The 22,259-nt window shown below is 48.2% G+C and overlaps 1 protein-coding gene across 2 annotated transcripts in view; it reads right to left on the reverse strand.

The window, feature by feature from the left end:
* The window catches only part of IGSF11 (immunoglobulin superfamily member 11), a 109,700-nt gene that overhangs the window by 35,778 nt on the left and 51,663 nt on the right, over positions 1-22,259 (reverse strand). The window contains exon 1 of one of the 2 annotated variants that reach the window (XM_050909079.1): positions 11,110-11,139. The exons of the other annotated variant lie outside the window; for it this stretch is intronic. The gene's annotated coding sequence lies outside the window, so the exon portion shown is untranslated. Of the gene's footprint in view, positions 1-11,109; positions 11,140-22,259 lie in introns of those variants that run through there. 2 annotated transcript variants of the gene reach the window in all.

Consider the following 22,259-nt stretch of genomic DNA (forward strand, 5'->3'; position numbering starts at 1 on the left):
ACAATTATCAAGTTCAGGACCTCTGGAGCCTTTCTTCAGTCTCTCAGAGTTGTGGAATTGATCTGGAAACAACTTTATTAATGTTCTTTCTTTTCCTCCCCTTGTCCCCAAGCAGCAGCATCATTTATTAATTTATGATTAAATGAATTATTGATTCTCACTGCACCTGCAGTATTCGCCATTGTCCTTCTTCCCCAGAGACATCTTTGACTGATGTGAGAATGGCAAGATGTCAGAGAGACAAAGAGAGGGAGAGAAGAAACTCATTGCGTACGGGACCTCAGACAAGCGTGTTCCCCGCTGAAGTGCCAAGCTGCAGAAGATGGACGCAATGCACCAGGGCACAGCAATGGTGCCACCTTCTCAGATGGCAATGAAAAAAAAAAAAGAAAGTGCAAAGCCAAATTGCTTCTGATAAGGAGGGAATGAGCAGCCGAGCTATTCATAGGCATTCAGCATGTGGGGAGGTATTAAAAAAAAAAAAGTCTGACCCAAAGCAGAAGCTTTTGTTTTTATTCAGAAAAGTCAAGCCGTAGTTCTTTGAATACATCACTGAAAAAACCTTCCAGGCTTTTGGCTTTTGCATTGCGATTACAATCAACAGATGGTGATTATTTCACAGGCTGGGGCATCTGGTCAGCTCCTAGCCAAATATAAATAAAAGACCTTTGCGTGATTTTATTGGGCAGTCTGGTCCAGAAACAAAACGAAGGTTGGGAGCAAAAGAAAAGAGGTTAAAGAGAAGAGGTATTTAAAGTTCCCTGGTTTTGGAGATATTACCTTTCTAAGAGAAAAGATGGAGGGCAGGGAATAAATACAGTATCTTTACAGAAATGTGCCCCTTGCACAGATGATCAGAGCTCAGCACTCCTGAAACTGATGGAAATTTCTGAGCCAGAATCTCCCTGTCATGAATTAAACCTAAACCTTGACCCTTTATCTGGGCTTTGCAGGCCAGATAAACCTTCACCCTTTTTTATAGCATCTTTCACCCAAGCATTGTAATGTGCCTCCCCCTAAAAAGCCAGGCAAGTTTTACTCCATCTGAGAACAGGAGGAGCGCATCAAGGTACTGCTCCTGCTTTTCGTCAGGGGAAAAGGACAACCAAGCCACCGCAGGGAAACATCCTCTACCCATGCATCTTTCCTAGCCAGAAGAGCTGCAATATTCTCCTTGAACTAACCACACAGAAAACGCGCCTCTCGATTTTTGTCCTTCCTGCAGCCCTCACCTCCCCGTGAACCACTGCTCACCCCAACACCAAGTGGTGCACGCTGGCTCTGTGCACCTGACCACTGCCCACCGAGGGCCTGAACCCACAACAGCAAGGGAAGACCTAATTGCAGCAGACAAATTGCCCCCTTAGGTGGGAGGTGCGGAGCTGTGTTTCGGGGAAACGAATTTCCTGGATGACAGAGGCTTTGGGCATGCATGTGTGCAAACACCCCCAGAAGAAATGCAATGACCACATCTGTTGTTCCCACACCCCGATTTTGTTACACTCTGTTAGCCCACAACTCTGTTTCATCCCAAGCATACGTGAAAGTATCGCAGGTTTTACCTCCGAGCAGCACAGGCACTACAAACCTCAGGGAGGTAAGAGGAGGTTATTACTTATTACCTGCATCTCACCCAGCACCCCGACAGATTCCCGCACTGCTTTGCTGCACGTGAAAGCAGCTTTTTACCACCTCCCTGCTCTCCCCTTTGCTATTGGTGGCACTGCAGGCCTGCCTCGCCTGATCTGCAGAGAAGCTTCAGAGCCTTCATTGCTATTTTGTACTACAGGACAACGGCTGAAAATCTGGAAGGCACGCGGCCAGAGAGCAATTTTGTTAGGAAAACAAGGCAAACACTGTCTGTTCCTGCTTTACACATGCCTCTGGGTTACTCAGCCATTATCTGCTAAATTAAGGCCAGCACGGCTGGCCTTAAGAGCCCGTCCTGCACCAAAGTCACGGCCAACCGTGACTTCCTAGCCATCGCCATGGGGCACATGCGGCTGTTTTGAACTCTCCGGCAGCTTGTGCAGAATCCTCGCCCGCCACTCGCGAACATGCAAGCCCTGCTCTCACGGGCAGCGCGAGGAAAGAGATGAGGATCTCCCCCAGGTTCCCCACCATCACAGCTCGCATTACGACATACCGCTGGACGGTTTCTGACTCCCTCCTGGGGAGAATCGGCGGAATTTGGCCATTTCATTATGTGCTCAGCAGGACTACAGGCGAGAATGGAATTAGATGCCTGCTCTCTGGCTGAGGAGGAGTGAGAGGGACACCCTCCGGCCCAATTTATACAGTGGCATCAGAAGGCAATGGCAAAGCAGGGCCCAAGGTGGGGCAGGGGGCATGGACAGGTAATATAGGAGTGAAATCTCTGCAGAAAACACACATACGCTGTGGGATGAAGGAAGGAAATTACATTACGCTCTACACGTACAGGGAACAAGCTTGGCTCTGAAATAAAAGAGCAGCATGCTACCCCACCACCTCCTATTAAATTGATGGACTACATGGCTGTGCCCAGGGCTTCTCAAGATAAAAAGGTTCATTTCCTTAGAGAACAAGGTTTTGACCTTCACGACCTTACTGGGCCTGTGCGCGTTTACCCATTTTAATTTCAGATTAGCATCTCGCATTTTCAGTACCTAGGGGATTACTGTTTTCGCCTGTGCAGCAACTGCAGTTCATAAAAGTATTGGTTACCCTCCCCCTTGTTCACAAAATCAAGGCAGATCTGACCAGATGGCACACGCTCCTGCGCTCTGTGTCAGGCTGCATTAATTCAGGGGAAATGAACTCTCCTCCAAAACTATATTTATTTCAGACACTGCCATGCCCAGTTGCTGGGCTGTCCTCAGGAAAACCTAGAGCCAGCTCTTTTCCATGAGCTTAGCAGGGGAAAAAGGATGGCAAAGGCCTTGCTGGAAGTCTCAGATGCCAGGAAGGAGGAATACCCACAGGCTCCCAGGTGGCTGGAAGTGTTTCAGTGCCCCTTCCCCAGGGCTTTGAGGCAGTAGCTGTTTCCCTAATGCTCAAAGCATCATGAAGCAGAAGGTGCTCCCACACCTCGTTGGACCAGCCCGGGAACATCTTCAGGCAGTGCTACTGGAACAGCTCAGCCTTTTTGGGAAGGTTGCATGACACTGCTTTGCTAGGATCAGGAATGGGATTCCTCCAAGCAACGGAGAAAGGCGAAAGCTGTTCTGGCATGGTGGAGGGTGTGCAATGTGAGTTACTGTCTAGATCCAGCTCTTTGACAGGCCCACTTCTGCGGGGCTTAGGCAAGGCATTTCACCTATTTATAGCTCTGGCCATGCTGCCTGTTGATGGCCCATTTCCTCCACCTTCTGCTGGAATAATTCTCCCCATTGCTGGAGACAGTATAGTGTGAGTGCTGGAAAGAGAGTCTGATTGAGTAAGAAACGCCCTTTTTTCCTCTCTGTAAAATGTTATTTACCATCTTATATAGCACATATAACAACACCTAAGTGCTATACTGTAATTAGTAAAATCATGCAGAGAAACTGTTCATGTGGATAATGATACTTTGCGTCCTCCCATGTGGGTAGTTTAAGGTTGAATTAATTCATGTTTGCCCAGCTTTGCGAGATCTATGGAAGAAAGGCTATTGTTATGCAAATAATTATTAATAATGACTCCTCCTGTGCTGCTCCCCATTAAATGTGCTCAATTTATAAGTCAAAGGGTGTTTTTCTCCTTGCTGCAAGACAAACTGGGTTCCACAAATGGAAATGTTGGTGTCAGTATACCTGGCAAGGGAGGACAGCTCTGAAATGAGGGTGCTTTTCCGAGATTGAAGGCTCAGCTTCTAGTTCCTCCTTTCTATGCTACAAGCAATATACGTGACCCTGGAAGTCACTTGGAAGAGCAGTCACACTGCCTACTCAAGGCATCAAACTCATGCACAGTTCAGAGGATCTCAACACAGAGGCAAGCCCATGCAGAGGGAAATTCAGACCACCGAATGCCATATAATTTGCCCAGAGGTGAATAATAATCTTCATTTCACAGACTGAAGCACAAACACTTCTGACAATAAAGCAACTTTTAGAGGTATGGTGAGTATAAATACACCATACATACAATGCTCAAATCCTACACTAAATAAGGACAGGTGTCTAACAAAGACAATTTTTAAGAACACCAGGTTCTCAATACAATGCAGGCATGAGGGGTTTGGTATCACAACCACAGTCCTTTGGACAGATGTGCAAAACTGCTCCACAGCTGGCTGCTAAGGTCCCTGAGAGGTCTCCCACTGTGGAGGAAGGCAGGACCACACAGAGTAAGTAGATAAGGAATTTCATATTGGACAAGGCTTCTCCCAGGTTGCAGGGTACATCGTGAGCCACACAGGGGTCACACCAACACAATACCAACAAGACTGTTGCATGACTGGGTGCCCCGCAACAAATTCTCTTTTTTTGATCTAGTAAAACTGTGAGGGCAGAAAAAGAGAAATTTGGCTATTACCGTAGCCTTTTTAGAGCTTCATCAGCCCTGTACAGGAACAGTGTGATGACTTATTGTTGTGGTTTAACCCCAGCCAGCAACTAAGCACCACGCCGTCACTTCCCCCTCCCCCCTCCCAGTGGGGTGGGGAGGAGGAAAGGAAAAAAAAGTAAAACTTGTGGGTTGAGATAAGAACAGTTTAATAACTAAAGTAAAAATAAAAATACACTACGAACTAAGAATAATAATAATTGCAATGAAAAAGAATACAACACAAAAAAAGAAATAAGAAAAGAAACCGGTGATGCACAATGCAATTGCTCACCACCGGCTGACCAATGCCAGAGCCGCGATCCGCCCCTCCCGGCCAACTCCCCCCTGTTTGTATACTGGGCATGACATTCCATGGTATGGAATACCCCTTTGGGTAGTTCAGGTCAGCTGCCCTGGCTATGCTCCCTCCCAGCTTCTTGCACACCTGCTTGCTGGCAGAGCATGGGAAACTGAAAAGTCCTTGGTTTAAGATAAGCGCTACTTAGTAACAATTAAAACATCAGCGTGTTATCAACAGTATTCTCACACTAAATCCAAAACCCAGCACTGTACCAGCTACTAAGAAGTGAGTTAACTCTGTCCCACACAAAACCAGGACACTTATAAAAACGAACAATTTTGTCCACATGCTGTGCAAGGTTGCTTGCAGCTAGGACACATCAGCTTTACTGTGCTACTTCCACACAGGAAACAGCCATCAGTGCAGCAGGTCTGATGCACCCCAAGCCCTCATGCGCACTTACTTTGGTGAGGGATTTCTCAAACAGAAACACAGAGAAGCAAGAATTAAATTACACCTTTGGCTCCCAAGGCAGTAGCTCATGTGCACAGCGTTCCTGGGCAGGATAGGCTCTGACAGAGGTTAATGCCCCCCCCAAGTGGTCACCCTCCATCACTGACAAACATTTTTGCAGGGTTCCCACTGCACCAAAGTTTGCAGATGCCTCAGGCAAGACACAAGGTAGTAAGGTTTTAGATGGATGTCTTCCTGCATCTTCAGCAGCTGCGGACACTAGAGAATCTGCAGTCAGAACTTAGCTCAAGAGGGGTTTGAGGACCACAAGAGACAGAAATGATGCCTGCTCATCTCCCTGTAGTTCTGCAGATGCAATCCAGCTAAACATCAAGGAAAATTGATTTGTGCCACATGAATGAGCAAGTATGAGGTGAAGGCACTCCTGGAACTGATGTGGTGTGTGATGTGGTGTGAAGAAGGTCCTTCTTCATTTTATTTATCTGCTACCCTGTTTTCACAGTAGCTGTGATAAACAGATACTAATCATTGCCACACACTGTCCAGCATTCAGATGTGTGCCCTTCCCCGAGGCCCCTGGAAGAATGCATATTGTCTGTGTTTGCGTGAGAAATACAGCCAGCCCCACTGCTTGCATAGGCCTGCAGATTTGCTCATTCAGTCATCAGTCTAAGGCGCAAACACTTGCAATCCACCTGCAATTACCCAAAATCTTCAAGAAACAGACCAAGGTATTGTAGTGTATGGATGCTGGTGTAGCTGCCAGGAAGAAAAGTGCATGCCCTAAGCCGTGCAGAACAAGTGTGTCTAGGATCTGATGTTTAAGGGATTCCCTAGTGATTTCAGCAAGCTGATAAGAAACATCCTAGAACAAGTCTTTTTTGAACTGTAGCAAATTTAACCTAAGAAAGCTCTTCCTCGCTGTCTTGTTCTCAGCTGAGGGAAAGTCAGATCTCTGTGTAAGATTTCCAGCCACCAGGAGTGATGGCTTTATGTTCTGACACACGTGAATCCCTTCAACGTTAACTCCACAAGCAGCAGTAAACAGGGTGGGCAGTAAGGACATACATTGCCGACATTTTAGATATGTCTCAGTAGTTCAATCACATAAGGATTTTTATTCCAGCCTGAACAGCTTTTCCTTAGGTTGTTTCCCACAAACAGGCTCGTATCACTGGGGTCTGCTGTAGCAGCCCACTTTGGCTAGGATAAGACATCTTTGATTACAGCAGACTTCTGTAAATGGACCTCTCTAAGGACTGAGATCAGTCTTTAAAACATCACACCTTGTCTCCCCTATAGAAAGTAAAGATCATAGGACACCTTCTGTTGGCCAACCAGTGTCCTAGGACTGGATGAGGAATCCAGCTAAAAATCTTTGAAGATCCAAACCCGTTATACGTGTGAGCAAAGTATTCTGTTATCTACACAGTCGCAAGTCTTTAGCTAGAAACTTGCGTCTCTCAAGGGCTTTAAAGGCTTTTAGGCCTTTTTCTCGAGAAGAAACTGTGAGACTGGCACAGGAGAGAACACAAGGATGGTAAGTCCAGGCAGGTCACAAAGATGAGAACTTTACTTTTTTTTTTCCCCTCTCTTCGACCCACTTGTCTAGAAAAGCAAAGAGAATATTCACGGGCAAGAAATATACTTAATTTTTTTGAAATGGCAGCAAAGATGCCAAAACTCAGGTGCAATTAAAGCAGGTAAAGCTCAAGGTTTTCAGTTTACCATCCCAGGCAAGGATGCTATTAATGATCGTGCATTGTGCTGGTAAATCACAGGAATGATGGAATTGCCAGGGTTGCAACAGGACAGCTACTTCCTCAGCGCTCTGGTTAAACTTATTCTTTCAAAGAGGAACAAAAAGCTTCTTGAGCAGCAGAATACCTGAAGCTCGATTTCCTACAACTGTCTGGTACGTGGCTTCTCAGGTGTCCAGTAACTCATCTGAGTTCCCACTGCAGCTGTTGCAGAACTGAATAGCACCTTCCCACCCCATCTCCAATGACCACGAGTTCCCTGTCTTTCTTCAACAAGTTACTCATGAATGACTGATCCTCAGCGACTTTTTGGTTAGCTCTTGCTCTTCCTGTAGGAAATGTCTCTTCTGCAGAGACCTGTTTTGCCACTGGAGCAGATTTGCTACCTGGAGCCTGTGGGTTTCACTGGTAGGGAAGACGTGTGCACATGCAGCTCCCATCAGGGCACAGGCCTGAACAGAAGCATTCAAGAAACAGAGCAGCAGGCTCTTTCTTGGATGTGGTTAGCTGCCTGATTGCTCTCTTGTAAGACTGGCCCTGGGGGATAGTTGTGACATATGACTGCAGTGCAGACATTGCAGGTGTTCCCTAAGCTGGGAGTTACTCAGGATCTAGTACAACTTTCATGTTACAGGTAACATATGAGCAGCATCAGGAGAAGAAACACTAATCAGATTATTTCTGAGCCCTGAAAAGACCAGGCAAGAGGTGAAACAAAAGACTCCCTTCCAGACCTGGAGACTAGTCACTGACCAGTGAACTGCCATCGGCCTTGGCAGTCATGTCTATCAACTCCACTATCAGCTCTGCACGATGCAGCTTGAGACTCACAATGAACCGCTTCATGTAATGGACACCCCCAGCACAGATTAAGGCCAAAAATTTCCCGTACCATGTCTGCCAGGCCGTGAGACGTGCCAATACTTTGTGCTGTAGCAGAGGCACAGCCAAGAAGAGGAAACTGGTTTCCAGATTTTACAGTTCAGCAATTCCCTAGACCTGCTGAGGAAGAACATCTCTGCTCTCTGCAAGTTTTGATGGAAAAGGGGAAAGACCTAAAATATCCCCTGCTAGTCCATCCGTGAAGGAGATCCCACCACAGCCTGGTTACAGCGCACATCAGAAATGCAGGACTTAAATGTATGGCAAGATGCTTTTCCAAGGGAGGAATGTGCAGTTTCATTTATTTACAGCAATGCTCCACACTCCTTTCCTACTCTACTGGCAGCTCAAAAGATGCACAGCCAGCACAAGACAGCTGTTTTGGGATCAGCCTTTGTCACAGAAAAGATGCTGTGAATAAATCATAGGCTCGTGAGTTACTCTGGCCAACAGGATACCCCAGTATAATTAAACCCCCCAATTTACTGACTGTTGAATTGAGACATGAAGCATTGACCTGACCTGCCATGATCCCACAGGCAATGAATGACCAAGGCAGAAGCAGCAGCTCTCCCTAGCCTCCCAAGAAGGCACAAGGACAAGCAGGAATAAAGAATGCACATCTGCTTTCTTGCTGCTCTGCATCGTCTTTTCAAAATCCCTCCTTCTGTCTGCAGTCTTGCGATGCACTCTTGGCACTCATGTCAACCCTCCACATACACCATTGATCATGGACCAGGCTTCACAGGATGCTTCCTGCTTGTTTGTTTGCTACTGAATATTATTTTTAAAAAGTAAGAGGTGGTGGGGAGGAAGGATGAGGGAGCCCAGAGTGAAGGCTGCCACTGTGCTCAGTCTCTATGGAAATAATCCACAATGCTAATATGTCCTAAAATGGTAATAAAGCTTGTGTTCTCTTATGTAATCCCATAGTAAGAAAGAGCTCTGTCGGCTTGCCTGACAAATGATATCTCTGTAACCTTGGAGGGGATTATTACTAAAAAACACAGGGTAGAAAAACAAAGCAACACACACACACACAGGCGCACACAAATCCATCGGGTGCAGCAAAAGGACAAAAAGCTCCAGCCGGGCTCCTGTGCATTGGCCCCACGATATTATATCTCTGCCATCAAATGGGGAAAGGACCTCCTGGCAAAGCAGCAGCTCTGCCCCGGCTCCTCCTCTGCTTGCAGCCCCCCCTCCCTCCTCAGGCACCTCAGCCCAGGAGCAGGCAGTGGGCAGGTTTTCCCCTCTTCTGTCCTCCTTCCCTCCCTCCCCCAAAATGAACATTCAAAGCCCCGGCAGCTGGCCAAATCCAGTTTGCCTGCGTCACCGATGCACGTGGATTCACATCTGTCCTGCCCAGCGGTGATGGAGCCAGGGCTACGTGCGTCCCCGAGGAGGATTCATGCCCCCAAATCCATCAAGTTGTGTGTCAGCAAGGGGGGAACTGCACTTTTTCTGGGCACAGCTGAACAGCACTGTAAGGCTTAGAGTTTGCCTTAGAGGTATAGGGAGACAGGAGGTTTGGAGGCAGGGGTATGCTCATTTTGGAGCTGTCTCTAAGTTTGGCTGATGAACCATAAACCAAAGCCAGGCAGCTCTTTGCTCTTGTGCCTCAGGTGCAGAACAGAAATAAGGTGCCACCAGATTAAAGCTATGCTTCATAAGGAGAACCACAGCGTACAGGTAGCCATTTCACCGTCTCCCTCTACTCCTCTCTCCCCCCACAGACTGTGCCCATCTGCAAACATGGAAAGGGATCCACCAGGCCACCCTGGAAACCCATCAGAGGCACAGGTCTAACACAGCAATTGGTTCAGCAAACACTCCTGTCCTCATGTGGACCAGCCAGCCCAGAGCTCCCTCCTCCAGGATGCGGCAACCAGACAGTCAGGAGGCTGACCCCAGAAGACAACTCACATCTGATAATATGAGCACCAAGATCTTATCTCAGTGCCAGCAAAGGATGGTGACTACTCCAGTATCTCTTTCCTACAGATGAAAGCATGGGAACATTTAGCAGAACACCAGAAAACTTTCTCAGGAATGAGAGGTGACATCAGGCGGGTTTCCATGCCTGATTGAACATTCACCCTTTCATGATGGGCTGCATTTAAGAGACTTTTAATGTTTTCTCAGACAGCAGAAGATGAATGAATAGGGAGTCTCAAGTCAGAGAAGATTCCTGAAGGCAGGAGAAAGCCAATTCTGAAGAAAAAATCAGTCCTAACACTTAAAAAGATGTTATTATGACATTTAAAAGACATGTTTAAGGGAGCACAGCCTTTATCGGTCAGTGCATGTAGAGAGCTCTAATTCATACTAGATGCATGCAATGTGACTGCCTGGAAAATAAAGGGTTACAATCATTATTCACAGCAGTCACATTTTTTTAATTAATAACCTTGTAATTGGTATTGACTTAAACCAACTGATGACAGTCTTATGATGAGCCATTCCCAGCCAAGCTTCCTACCCCATTGCCCTCAGGTCAGGAAAACAGTGAACTCCATTATCGGGCAGAAGCTTTCCGCCCCACACTGGTCTCCTTCCCAGGGCACAGAGAGGTCACCCCACACACGAGACGCAGCAGCCACCCGCCTCCACAGCCTTCCTCGAGCTCTTGCCTGCTAGCACCGTGGCTGGGCTCAGCCTCTACCATGCTGCAGCCTGGCTTCCACAGGCCAGTGTCTAAAACACCAGCACTGTCTGGTGCAGTGATTTCCCTATGGGGAGCTATGATTAGAAAAGGTGATCCCACAGTCAGGGCCACCAGAGCCTTCATGCACCTCCCAAAGCCCCTTTCCAATGGCACCCTGGTGAAGAAAGCAAAGGCTAATCCACCTCCAGGCATTCATTACTAGGAAGCAGAACGAGCAAATCTTGCTCCTCTCTTCAGACACAGGCTCAAGCAATGGAAGCTCCCCCCCCAGATCTGCAAGATATGGTTATTTTGGACATCTCTGACATAGCTACAATACGCAGCTTGGACGTGCCTCTCTGAAGCACAGGGAAAGGAAAAAGGGCAGCGTTGCCTCCACAGCAGCTCAAGCCACAGCCTCACCTAAGACAGGTCACAGCTAAAAAAGAAAGCCCTAGGGCAATATTTCTGGCCTGAAGCTCATTTACAGAAAATTTCCAGAGAGATTTACTTCCAAAAAGAAAAGCACAGGTCACCTGGGTACAGAAGGCATCGCAGCAGCCCCTCTGAGCCTTATGGCTCTCCTCAGATGCAGCGCCAGGCACGCCAAAGGGATGGAGAGACGAAACCATAGGTCTGGCACCAGGGCTGGGCTCGGGGCGTCCCCCAAAACAGTGTCCTGCTTCCCCCCTCCCCGGCAGGACCGAAAAAGTCCCTTTTCTCCCCCAAGTCTCGACAGGACGCCCACGGGGCTTCCTTCAGCCGGCATCCTCCGGAGGGCTTCCCCCTCTCCACTACCAGGGAGCAGCATTAGAGGGCAGTGCGCTGCCTTGAAAGCAGGACGCGTGTTCCCCCACCCCCGGGCCAGGGCCACGGGCACCCCCCCGGGCAGGGGGTCCCCCCGGCTGTCCCTCAGCATCGCCGCCCGAGGAGGGGGCCACCTCTAGCCCTCAGCCCAGGTCCCCCTCCGGTGGCCACTGCGGCGAGCCCTGCCCCGCCGCCTCCCCCCTCGCAGGCGGCAACCGGGAAATTCTGCAGGGGCTGCGTTTTAATTAGAAAATGCCGGGGTTTAATTAAATAAATGTGAAGCTGAATAATGCAATCAGGAGAATTGCCTGTGCTCTTTTATTTTGCAATTCAATTTGTTTTGTGCTGTCCCCACACTTCTAGTTTTCCTATGCCAAAGATTTTTGCATTGATCACTCGGAGCTGCATTGCAGAATTTGCAAGGGACAAAGCTGGAAGCGCTGGCTGTTGAATAAAGGGCAGTTAGAACTTTTCACAGCTGGGGATGCATCGGAGGCAGCCTGCATCTGCAGCAGAGAAACTGATTTTTCCAGATATTTGAGCGCCAAGGTTCCCACTGACTGTAAGTGGAGTGCAACAACACTCCTGAAAATCAGGTGCAAAAGAAGAGGACAAGAAAATACGCTGTCCCATCTATAACTAGGGAGAGCAAGCGAGTAAGCATGCACACACACGTGCATGCAAGTGAGCATATAAACCGACGGCATATCTTCGTTCTGCAACCCTGCAAACACTTTATTGTATTCCTGAGCACGCAATTGTTAATTTTAAGGCTCTAGAAAGCAAAATCACAAAATAAAACCAAGTTTTTTGCTTTCAAAAGCCAGTTCTGGTTGCTAAGTGACTACAATATACTTCTCTATCACATCATTTGAAAAACCCACACAGTAAGAGCAAGGAAATTGCTAGGTTAGGACATCAGGAATGTGCCCTAGCAAGATGATGAATTTTATATAGGTATGTGTACTACAGTAGCACTTAGAGACCCCAGGGAGCCGTTGTCTTTGGTAACGTTAAGAGTAAAAGATGGTTCCAAGGAGGTCTTAAACAAGCTAAAACGGGGCACAACAAGTTGGTGTAAGAAACCGTAGCACAGACCTGGGAAAAAAGGAGGGCATGGAAGCAGTTCTATCAAGACTGAAAAGAAAACCCACCACAAACAGAAGAAATTGTAAAGGGAGATATCTACAGGCAGAACTAGTGACTGAGGCTGTAATAAACTATGTTTGGATGGAGAGCTGGTGGGAGGCTTGGGGGAAAGAACACAAAAAGGTAAAAGCATGAATGAGGGGCTAAAGTAAGAAAGTTTTCAAACTAAGGACAGAAGTTTGAGAGAACAGGGGACACCAGAGGAGCATCCTGCAGGAAAAAAGCTCATAGTGAGGGTACAGTCATAGAGTTACAGGTGAAAATCTGGAGGAAAAAATATGAAATTTTGATAGACTGCAGGCAAAGACGTAGTAAGAGCTAAACATATCAGTTGAAGCAGCACAATCAGTAATAGCTGCAAGACAGCAGGCACTAGTTCTGGTTACTGTAGCAATATATGCAAAAATGCTCATACTGAGAGAATATGATTCCTCTGTGCTTTATCAAGCATCACATAATGAAAAGTATGAAGCGACTTTACTTCCTTTCCCTAATAGCTCTGGAATTCTTAAAAAAGACTATTGATTTTATTTCCTAAATACTATTTTCCAGACTGCTTGTCCATATGAATTATTGTCAGTGAATAAATTAATCAGCTGACTATGCCTGTGAATAGTCTTTCTGCTTGCTGATTCTTAGGAATGCTGGCATCACTGTCTGGTATAAAGTCTGCATGTAGCTATAACAAACCCCGTTGTTTTGTAAATACCCTTTTATTCATGAAACAGTGCTATGCTTTCCCATACGGCTCTCCTCCATCCCTCTCAAACAGGAATTTCACATGCAGTGCCAAGCAGGGAACAAAGACAAGCAGGCACAGATATTCTGCCACGGACTGCAGAGTATCCACACACAGGGTATGTGCCTGGGAGATGGGTAGGGGGCTGGCCCATCGGGACTCTAGCTACGTACAGACATGATGCCTGGGGTCTTCTCCAAGCCAGAGGACCACAGCAGCACTGAGACCTGGGACTCTGGTCCAAGCATAACTGCCCACTAAATATCCACCACAGAGAAGCTCAGAAAAGATCAAGAGAGTTTGCATGGATAAGTCAGAAGGAAAAATGACAAAACTTGATTGGTAATGAAATTAGAGAGGTGGACTTGCTTTTAAGCCAAAAAGCTATGATTACTGTCTATATATACAACACTTATGTCATTTATTGAGATCACACTGTGAGTTTGTGTGGGTGTACGTCAGTATTTTGTCACCCACACAGTTTTCAAACCTGCTGGTCAGAAAATTTAACAAAGCAGTAGACACCTCTAAGCTTTAGGTTCCTGTAAGTTTTGTGACATTGAGGGGATGAGTAAATTTGTGTTGTGACAAACTGTTGTAACAACTCAACAGACAGCTGCCTGGTTTTGCCTGCCAGGCAGTCAATCACCACACATAGATCCCAAAGCCAAGTACTTGCCAGACCAGTACCTGGTCAAGCAAATAGGAAGGAGAGGAGAAAGTAAAGGATATTTCCAAAGGTCACAAGAGATGTAGGAAGAAGCTGAGCGTTACCAGCTGGGGGGGATGGAAAGCTTTGGCAGGGCATGGGGTGCCTGAAGATGTGTGGACTCTCTGCAGATGCTGTGGTGCTTGATCCTGGGGATGTCAGCGGAACAAGATAGCATTGCAGGAGTGCTGGGGATGTAGGACAGGAACCTGCAGGCAGCCAAGTTCCCAAATGAGCTTTTCTTTTTGTGTCAGCAGGTGAAAATACCATTTTCTTTAAAGGTCTATAAAAGAGGGGTAAGTACCAGGTAGGTACAGATGCAAATCAGTGTAAGCAAGCTCCTTCTAGGCATGCCCACACACTGCACAGTGATGTCAGTTACACATATACATGCAGCACCATCCTCATTCACCCAAATGTTGCCAGCAAGCACAGAGAAATCAGAGCAAGCCCAAGCTGAATGCACTTGTTCTTCACATCCCTGCCTCACGCCCGGTCCCTGAGGTCATGAAGTCTCTTGCCTCTATTTCCAAACTAAGCTTCTGTACCTCAGGGGCTTATAAAGTGTGTTGAACAGCACTTTGCATCTGAATGATACCTGATCATTATCCGTAGAGATATTCAGAGCAACTGAGTATCTACAAGCAACCTCTGCAACATGCATTACCATCTAGCGGATAAGTTACAGATCTACCAGGCCATCTGTGACTGAGACTTTGGTCATCCCTGCGCCACAAACCCCCCATATCCTCAGAAAAGTCACTTCACCATGGCTATCCGTGCAAAAAACAGATCTGTACCCTCTCCCTCACTGCCAAGGAGGCACAGTAGTGGGGAGTTCAGGAGAAGGAATAATTTAAGGTTAATACATGAACTGCTCTATGCTCTTTCAGTGACACTACTTCCTAGTCTTGAACTAACACATTTTATCTCTGTAATCGTCTGGGCTAAAAAAATGGCTCAGGCAGCCCTGCAAGTCCTTGACCATCCTCTCCCGCCCCGCTGCCCCGGTACCAAACGGCTCCCTGCCAGCGACACCCGAGCGTCTCTGGCATGCCGCGGGTTTGGAGTGGTAACAGAACACGGCTCCTCAGAATAGACACGCTCCCCTCACGGCGCCCACCCCCCTGCATCTTCAGTAACCCTACCCCACCGGGCAGGGGCTGGAGGCAGGAAACCAGGCGGGCCAGCAAAACAGGAGACGCTCAAGACTCCAGGGATTAACTCTATCCACCAGGCACAACTGCTGCCCGAGTCCTTATCCCCACCCCATCCCCAAGTCTTCATAACAGGTGGAGAGGGAGGGGATGGCCACCACCCTCGCAAGAATCCCCACATGCGTGCCTAAGGGCTGGATATAACCAGGTACAGCCAGAGGCATCCTGGCAGAGGGACGAAGACAGGGAGCCAAATAAAGACATGGAATTCGGCACACAAGTGGAGATAAAAATACACGGACTTCACCCCTGTCCTGAGCAAAGGAAGGGCCGAGAGAGCTTGCCGCCAAACCCAACAAATTTCATTCAGCCCTTCCCGAAAGGTTTCAAAAGACACGGCAATATGGACTCAACTACAACATGCAAGTCAGGCCAAGCGTGCCAGGAGCCTTTCAGCAGCACTGGCAGGCACTGCTCGCACGCGTTGCCTGCTGTGCGCTCGCGGGGTGGGTGGCCTGGACCTGCTGCAGGGGCTTCTCTCAGGCCCCAGACCAGCAGAGTCAGCTTTACTCCTGGGACACGGCTCCCAAAGGGTAAGACTGGTGCCACATCACAGGTTAAGTGAAACTGAGTGTACAGGCTCCGCCAGGTCCATGTGGGCTCAGAGGCTGGGTATCTGCAGGGCACCTCGGGAGCCACTGCTGAGAGGGAAGAGCTGTCCAGGGCTCACGGAGGGTGAGGGCAGCCTGGGGCTGGTGGATGAACATGATGAAGCCTGGAAGATGGCCAGGCTTCTCGGAGAGGCACGGCTGGAAAAGGAGCCACTGTCCTCGAGCATCCTGCCCCAGACAATGGGCAAAGTCCCATGACAAAGCGACCAGCGGGTCTGCATGTAAGCCCAAGGAGGAGCAGGGAGGGAAGCTGCGGGAGAAATGCAGGAGCAAGTGTAAGAGCCCCTGGTTGTGCACAGCTTGGAGTGGGACGAACTGGGAGACTCGAGGGGACACAGGGGAAAAATGAGTCTCAGAGAAAACTAAAAAGAAGCAACAGCCACTGGACAGAAAGCACAGACTCCATTTTTCTGCACCACTGAACTGAGTCACTTAGAGTTTTATGAGACCAATGATGTACTAGAAAAAAAAAGAAACCCACTCTCTGCCTGAGCAGATGAGGCATTTCTAGTGCAGAGCACCCAAGAACAGGTCAGAGGGCTACCCTACATGCACCTCTCGCAGCACGGCGTGGCACCATGACGAGCAAGGCACATGGCACGGGCAGGTTGGTAGCACAGTGTGCAAGGTGGCAGGACTACAGAGGTGATGAGACCGATCAGATTTGACACACTGGGGAGGGCTGGTGAAGAGGCCAGTTTGGTGGGCTGGAGCCCTCAGTCCAGGAGGCTTGGGGAAGTTCAGTCTCAGATCTGGGCTTCGGTGCTTCACCTTTCACAGGGAGCTCTGAGTATGGTGCTATGCCCCATCACGGTTCAGACCAGAATCCCATGTTCCATCTGCTCTGCGAGAGACAGAGCTCACCTGTGGTTGCAGCCCTTTTGATCCAGCTGCTCTGCATTACCATGGGACAGACCACTGATGCAGAAATCCAATGAGACAGTGAACAGAGAAATTAAAAAAAAAAAAAAGAGAAAGCTTATAAGGAGGAGGTAACTCTAGATATAATTTGTGTGTGATGTACCAGACTCAGCAGAGCAATGGATCTGCTCCACTACCTAGTGGCTGGTGCACGTCTAACATAACAGAAGGCACTTTCACATGTGTAACAGAGTGATCAAAAAATACAAGGTAACAGGAGAAGGACAAAGCCTGCCAGTAACCTGGAACAGCACAATCAAGGTGTCATTTGTGCAGTGCATCTCTGAGACACTGAGAATGAGACATGCATCATTTGGTAGAAGAAGGTATATATTTAGGTAGAGCTATTCAGGGAAAAAAACCCAACCTTTGCTAATGTGGCAATAAACACAATCAATAGAGATTGCTGGAGCAATCAAGTTGTCTAGAGAAACTGATACCTACGGATATCATGATCAATAATGCAGAATTCTTTAAATACCTCAAGAACAAGAAATTTTAGTGCCTAGACTGAGCACCTTGGTTTGCTGGCACTGCCTTACTTTGGCACACCCTTTTCATAGATAGATTTACTGGAAGCAGGATTATGTCTATATTTCACCAGCCGCTCTGCACGGGCGGCTTCCCTCCCTCTCCCCAGACGGCTTCAAAGCTTCACCAATCTTATGGCTTAGAGGTGCCAAACTGGATCGGGCAGACCCAGTGTACTCTGCAGCAACTGAGAGCCAGACACTGACATGCTGACAGGGGCAGCAGCCGTGTCACTCACATGCAAGTTTTTAGCAAATTGAATGCAATGTGAGTCACACACTCAGGGATGCGGTATCTATGTTAACCGCTTACATAAAATGCGCTTTAATTCAGCTCCTTCCTATATTCCTCCCCCCCCCCGCCATAGCTATCAATGACTTTGCAAGAAGTCTCTGAAGCAGAGTAGCTGTCAGGAGGCTGTAGCAGCTGAGCATGAGACAACAGGGCTCTTCACACTTCAGCAATATGTTGGAGGCAGTTAAGAGTTGTGGTATTCACACATTTGCTGGATATTATTGCTCAGTGATTAAGGAGTTAACTACACCAGCAGTTACATTTTTGGGTTTAGGTCACCCCTCTCTGGACTAACTGGTCTGCTCGCCCCTCCAAGAGCAACCATTGCAAATGCCTTGGGCAACTCATTGCAGAAAACCTGCTGCAAACTCAGGAGCCCCCCACCACATCCTCAAATATCCAGCTCTGTCTCTAAGGTATGCTTGAAAGGAAGGGTTAAAAACTAACAGAAACTGAGATTTGTCAGTATTGCTGAAATTCTGCGAGCCTGGCAGCAGCTAGGGTCAATAAGGATGGCAGCAGCACTAGGAGAGAGGAGAGCAGGTAATGGCCTAATGGGAGGGGAGGAAAGAAGACGACAGCTGCTCTGAGAGGAGGTAAAGAGGAGCAAAACAGAGCACAACGCAGAATATAGTAACAGATCTTGTCTGGAAATATCATCTGCACAGGTGAAGGTAAACCCTCACAGAAGGAGACAAAAAAACATGTCCTGGAAAAGGTGTGCAGAAATGCTGTATTTGGTAAAGGAGTTTCTCTGAATAAAATCATTTCTAACTTCAGCCCACACTGGCCACAGAATAATCACCAGACTTCAGCAACAAACTGGGCCAGCAACCAACTGGGAGGACTGATGATGGGAAATAGATGTGTCGTGGTTTAACCCCAGCCAGCAGCCAAGCACCACGCAGCCGCTCCCTCACTCCGCCGCCCCTGCTCCCAGTGGGATGGGGAGGAGAATCGGGAAAGAAGGTAAAACTCGTGGGTTGAGATAAGAACAGTTTAATAACTAAAGTAAAATATAATACTAACAATAATAATAATGAAATATAATAATAATAATAATAATAATAGTAATGAAAACAAATATAACAAAAAAAAAAAGAAGAGGGGGAAAAAAAAAAGGAAAAAAACCCCAGTGAGGCACAATGCAATTGCTCACCACCTGCTGACCAATGCCAGAGCCGCGATCCGCCCCTTCTGGCCAACTCCCCCCTGTTTGTATACGGGGCATAACGTTCCATGGTATGGAATATCCCTTTGGCTAGTTCGGGTCAGCTGCCCCGGTTATGCTTCCTCCCAGCTTCTTGCACACCTGCTTGCTGGCAGGGCATGGGAAACTGAAAAATCCTTGGCTTAAGATAAGCGCTACTTAGCAACAACTACAACATCAGTGTGTTATCAACGTTATTCTCACACTAAATCCAAAACACAGCACTGCACCAGCTACTAAGGAGAGAGTTAACTCTGTCCCAGCCGAAACCAGGACAAGATGACATGCACAAATCAACACATACATATATGCACGCACACAAATGTACGGAGGAAATTCCTTAGTAATTTACTGTTGCATATCTTGGGCTGCTTCAAAACGCACTCTAAGGCAGACGAAGAAAGCTTTGCCCTCCTGTGTCTGTCCTGTGACATGTAGGCAAGTGGGGCTGGCGGGGGGGCCTTCCTACAAAGTATCAGGCACCGGCCATTTTGCTGGAGGCAGGACGGCCAATGCTCTCACAGAAAGGAGCACAAGCCCCTGTTTCCACCCAGTTCTGACTGTGAACTCTGCCCAGACAGGGGACAGTCGTACCCCTTTCTTGGGAGTGAAATATTGATAACCTTTGTGCAAAGCAAACAGCCCGAGGATACGACTCCAAGAGGCTGAAGTGCAAGAAAGAGATCCTATAAAGGGATAGCAGCACAAGGCTGCATGTTGGACTACTCAGCTTCCTATTTCAGTGCCTCAGGCTCAGCAGCCCAGCTGCTTAGGAGAGCCCAGTGCTCCTTACCTCCCCCCAAACAAGTACCTTCACTGCAGGGTTATCCTCAACTCTTCCATGGCTGTTGCCCTGGCTCACACACACACACATTTGGGACCTGGCATGTGAGCTCAGCCCTTGCTAGAGGCCCAGGTTAAAACCTAAGTGCTGGTTCCACTGCTGCAGATAACCCCAACCTACTCAGCAGTGTGGGCAAGGGGTCCTCCTGGTCCTGCCCATAACTCTACCGAGAGAACACCTCCGTGCCTTACCTACACACTCCCGATGTATCCATTATCCCCTACAAGCCTATCTTCCCCAGACCAGCCTTTAAAGACCACATTTTGCCATGCTGTCTCCTGCATCAACGCTTCACTTCCAGAGCAGCAGGCAAAGGAAGCTGATGGGAAATCATTCGCTTCCTCTGCCACCACCTTGCCACCACCTTACCACGTGTCGGGGCCAGGGACCTGCTGGACCGCCAGCCTATGACCAGGAGGACCTTGAGTTCGGAGATTTGCACTCAAATCTGCCACTGTACGATGACCTTGTGCAAGCCAGCTTTCCAGCAGGATTTCAGGCCTGGAAAAATTCAAAGCCCTCAAGCTACGTATCAGAAAGATGAAAGATCATATCCTTCATCCTCAGTGTTTACAAAAACATGTAGCAGACTCAGCAGCAACTTCCAGCTAAGAGACTGGCTGATGATGTGCAATGAGGACAAAGGCACCTGAGAAATCACCCAGAGCACAAGCCACAACATGCAGCCATCTCTGAACTGCTGTTGATTCAGGAAAACCATCATTTGGGGTAGGTAAGCTTCACTTAAGTAAACTTCCCTGTACTATGGGAAATCTCCATAGCAGGACCCAAGCAGGTACTGATTTACACAAGTTTTCACTGAAGTTTTTTGCAGTGAAATCCTGGTCTGCCATTCAGATCAACTGTCCATGCAGCTCTTCAGAACTATTTACGTTGCACTGTGTGTGTAGGCAGGATCTGGGAATGTAACCTCTTCTGCTGTTCATACATCTCCCAGTACAATACACAGCTTCCCTGCTGCCTGCACTGCTGCACAGATACCGGCAAAACCAGTTGGCTAGCGGTCCTCCAAAGCCCAAGTGCCCAACAGAGCAGCTCTATACCCTGCAGCACAGAGACAGCAGTGCAACAAGAAATGCCACGCTGAGGGAGAGGTTATGAGGCCACGTAATATAGCTGGAAAAGGCACACATCCCCTTGCAAAGCAGGAGCAGTAAGCTGCAAGGTACGCGCAGGGCGAGAGCCACGCTTCCGAGGCTCAGCCTCCACCGGAGCACCAGTCCCCGCAGCATGCGGCTGCTGGGTTCGAGTTGTACAGGTGCTTTCCTCTGGCGATAGCTTTGAAGACTGCCCATTCATCTGATTTGTGAGTTATGTAATCACCGGAGGGAAACAGGGTTTGTTTGTTTGCTTTTTGCTCTAATAGAAGTCATGTAATCACTTTAGGTTTAAGCTCCAGTCCAAATCGGACTATTTTTACATTTCAGGCTTGATCTCTCTGGAAAGAGGATGAGTCCTTTTGCCTGGCTTACAAAGAATGAGTTGTGATAACACAGTGACTGCTGGAGGACTACATGGAGAGCAGCGTGTCCCTTCTCATCGTGAGCCCTGGGGCGCACTCACTGGTTGCTCACCCCACAGCTCCCAGGTCGAGATCCCAGGGAGCTGGTGTTGTAACCTGAACCACGTGGTCTGGACAAACCTTGAATACTCTTTCATTTCCCAATTCTTGCTCTTTCTTGCACCTATACATCCCACTGCCATCTCCCCAGAAGTAATTAATTCTCTATTTCATCCCAGGTTTTGAGCTCACCACATTGTACAGCATTTCTGTCTAAAATCCAGCAGCCCTTGCTTACTTCCCTTCACGTTAGCTGTCACTGTGCATGCTACCTACCACCTAAACATTGAGGTGCTAAGTTTCAACCAAAGGAACCGACAAAAGAGTTGCACGCTTTAACAAATCATGCCTTCCATTACACGGATGCTGCTCTGCACACAGACCAAGCCTTAATCATCTGGAATAAAACAGGCTTCCCCACTTTGCTGTGCCTGTTCCCCACCACCACCCCATTTCTCCCCATTTGCAGCAGCGACTGCTTTCTGCTGAAGACAGTCCACACTTTAGAGGTGCTTAGGCCTTGGCCCGAGCCATCGTAGAAGCAAAACCTGTGTATAGACCTTCCTCAAAGTGCAGAGTGTTTACAAACTGATCTATTGCCCCAGGCCCCATCAGTAGCTGGTTTTGCTCCTTGTCAAACGATTTGGATTTCACTCAACACTTCTTCTCAGGCGGAAACGCCCATCATGTTGGCAGCAGGATTAAAATGGCATGTGAGCCAGCCAGGGTGAAAATGTCCCCATTAATTTTTCATCTTTCCTCAGGCAACTCTGCCTATAGATCTACACAGGTATTAAGACAGCCTTGTCAACTGAAACCGTTAGCTTGTCTTCCTTCTGCGTCCCCGGTGCACAGCCAGCAGAGCTGCTGGCGCAGCAGTAGAAGGCAGCGACCTTTTCAGAGTGGCTGCGTCCCTGCCATACCGGGGGGTCTGGGGCACCCGCTGAGGCCAAGGGCAGGTCCCCATGGACTGAATGCATGACTTCAGTCACCCTCCTTCCACAGCACCCCCAAGGATAGCCGAGCCAACAGTGGCCGGAGAGCATTTTCCATGGGGAGTTTCATGCCAGGT

This window comes from Gymnogyps californianus, chromosome 1 (assembly GCF_018139145.2).
Source record: "Gymnogyps californianus isolate 813 chromosome 1, ASM1813914v2, whole genome shotgun sequence".
NCBI lineage: Eukaryota > Metazoa > Chordata > Aves > Accipitriformes > Cathartidae > Gymnogyps > Gymnogyps californianus.